We start from the raw sequence: 3,554 nt of genomic DNA on the forward strand, positions 1-3,554 counted from the left end.
AAAAATCAAAATTCAACCTTTGCAATATATGCAAGATAAATTTCTGCACATACATCTATTTCAGGACATATTTTATTTGGCTTTTCTTTATGAATTAGATCTGAAGCCATTAATTTTTGCTAAGTTTACCTACTCTAATCACCACTGGGCAGCATTTAGCTGGTAAACTGAAAAAAAGTCAGGACTAGAGAATTTCTCCTTGTTTTTATTTTTCATTTCTTCATAAATGGAACAGACTCTACTAAAAATGTTGCAACCAAACATAGTCACTTAAAGAAAAGTACCTGAAAGAAATAGATATGCTCTATATTGATTTTTTTTTTTTTTTAAGAATGGTTGCAAACAGTGAAACAGTTAAATAAACACTGAAACTGAAGGCTACACACCAAAGAAATAAAGTTCCAGCATGATTGTGGTGAATCTGTCAAAGAAAATTAACTTCCAGTGAGGAAGCCTCCACCCATTTTTGCTTATACCATTTTCTGGTATTAACAGCACTGAGGTTGCCTGAGCTCCCTTTCTCAGTACAAGTTAGATATGCATTTTATCTATTTTTCCCACGTTGTTTATACATCACAATTGATTATATGTATTGTTATCAGCAAAAACATCCCTGATTTAGTGACTGATCTGTCACATCACTAACAAATATATAATTTTCTTTACTTGTTTTGCTGTGGGTTTTTTCCAGTGGCTTTTCTCTGTGTAATCTTTATTCTCCTCCTTCTCTGCAAACAAAAATATGGTCCATAATCATCACACTAAACTGTTTTCAACACCATTGCATGTTCTAAAGGCTGAAGGAGAGGTGACCTCCCTTTGCTTCTCAAGGGTTTGAGAAGCAGAATCACAGCAGCACTTGTTGAATGTTGCTTGCAGTGAAAGATTTTCCAGTTGGGCTGAGAAGGCAGAAATCATAAGGAATTCATTATATCATAAGGAATTCATTATATCTCATTGCAGTTATCAGTTCTGTTTCCCAGAGACCAGTGCTGGTTGCTGTTCTGCTCTTTACCTTATAATTCTTTACTAATTGAGTTATGGTTCAGCCACTTTATTATTTAATTTACACAGGTTGTTAAGCTATTTCTTAGGCCTGGAATTACCCCAGCCTGCTATGCATAATTTTCAGTCTTGATCAAACTTTAACATTCTGCCAATCTTCTGAAACTTCCTTAGAGTTATTAATTATCTTATTGAAGAGAATTCCTTGTCTGATACTTTAAAAACTCCTGCATGCAGGTTCAGAATTTTTTTAAAATAATTTGTTTTAATTGTAGCTGCTTTCAATTCCAGTAGTAACTGAGGAGAAAAATAAACAGCTTCCAATATACCCTCTAATACATCAAACAAAGGCAAGCAATAGTTATCAATTCCATCTTTATGATCTGTTTAGTTACTAACCTGACTACTTTTCCCATTTCTGTGTAACAAGTGTCAGAGCCAGTATTTCTTATTATTCTTATTGTAAGTGTTCCTATCAGTTGTCTCATTTCCATACCTTACCATTATTCTTTGGTCTCCAGTGTCCCTCAGTTTCCGCAGCTTTGAGCTCTAAGGCAATTGCATCTCGCCCCTCTAACTGGGGTAGAATGACAATAAACTTGATTTCCCAGAACTTTTTTTGCTTGGGAATTACAGAGCACTCATTACACATCACTGGAAGGCAGAGCCTGCAGCTGCACCATGAAGAGCAAAATAAAGAAGCTCTGGTATAATGGAGAGTAACATTCATACATGTCAGAGCTGGATATGGTCTTCAGAGAAGAAGATCCTAAACAAAATCCTTCTGCATTTCAGTTTGAAAACTTTTAGGTGTCCAGCAAGTTGCATTGTTGCTGTTTGCTCTATGCAGGCTGGACTCATTTTAACAGTTTCTAACACTAAATAAAAATATTTAATCTCCATCATCTGCACTGGTAACAAAATGATTCTAAGTGTATAGCTTTCTTGGAAACCAGGGGTTTCCTTTCTCTTTAATTTATTTTTGCTCTGAAGTAAGATAAAACCAACAACAAGGGGAGAGGTCAGATAAGAATCTACAGTAATGTCTTTTTTGAAATATCATCCAGTTTAAAATTTTATAGGGGAGGGAAGAAAGTAAAAAAAATGATGGGAAAAATATATAAAGTTAATAAAAACTAGTGCTTATCTTGTATAAGTGGACTGTATACCCTAAATAAGATATGAACGTCCTTGACCTTTATTCTTGCATCCTTGGATTCTTTAACTGATAAGAAGGACTCCATTTTTTGAGTCATATGAACAAGCTGAAAAAGCCATGAAATTTTAAAATTCCCTTGTAGTAAGAGTCTGCTTCAGTTACAAAAGGAGTATGAGCTGTGGGGCAAAGTCAAGTACAGGTACCCCAGCAACGCTGCTATGGATGGTAAAATGACTTCCAACACTGAAAATGGTGAAAAACTGGTGAGGTAATGGTGAAATTGTGAAAACAGTGAGGCAGAATCCTCCAAAGAACAGGTCTGTAATACCAAGGAAACAAGAAATAATCCTTCTTTCCTTGCCCAGCAGGTATAACTAGCACTGGATAAAGAAAAGCAATGGAGAAGAGGGATGTCTAAATATGAACATTTCAGACAGGAATGACTAAGAAATTTGTGTTTGTGGTATACAAAAAATCCTTGTATTTTTCAGCTCTGTGCAAATGAACTGTTTTTCTGTACATTTATGTTTTTCAGTTTATTGACTAGACCCTCAATACTTTAATGACTTTGGCCAAGGACAGAGTAAGGGATGTGAGGTGATGAACATCACAGCAGCAAAAGTTATCCCAAACCCCAGTAGTCACTGCTTTTCCTGTACTCATGCTTTAAATACCAATACACACCTGCAAGGTTTCCCTGATGCATCAGAATGGAAAGAGAGTTTGATTTGGACCAAATATAGCCTTTCAGGTACTTCTAAAATTCTGAATCCCCACCACTGGGGTTTTTTCCCCCCACAAATAAGTCATTCTTTATAAGCTATGCTTTGTCAAACTTGTACTGCCACAGTGTCTAAGTTACCTTACTTTCTAGCTCAGGAAATGTGGATATAGATGTAGAAGACCATTCACACAGAGTGAGACTGTGGGGACAACTACAAGTTTAGAGCCAAAAGTGGAGGTGAATTGCAACCACTGTGCTAGAAGAATCTTGGCCTCAACTGCCAAAACAGACTCAAGTTTGGCTGAATCATCTGAAGGGATGATGGGACGATAAGTTCCAATAAAGGAACTTATTCATTTAAATAATATAACTATCTTCCCTTCCTAGGATTGGAGAAGTTGATAGAAAAGATAAAGTTCACAGTGATTGAAGGAAAAAAAAAAAAAAAGAAAATCCAGTAAGAGAGAGAGAGAGGGAGACATTTTCATACACCATAGGCATTGTTTTGGGGCTACTGTTGGAGATTGAAGACGTGGGAAGTCCAAACCCTGCAACTACAAAATCACTCTTGCTGAAGTGTCTGCTACAGGCAGGACAAAACAGCTTCAAGATATCCTCCTTTATGGGAACAAAAACTTGGGAGAGTCATCCTGGAGTCATCCTTGA

Source organism: Melospiza melodia, chromosome 5, assembly GCF_035770615.1.
Source record: "Melospiza melodia melodia isolate bMelMel2 chromosome 5, bMelMel2.pri, whole genome shotgun sequence".
Lineage (NCBI taxonomy): Eukaryota > Metazoa > Chordata > Aves > Passeriformes > Passerellidae > Melospiza > Melospiza melodia.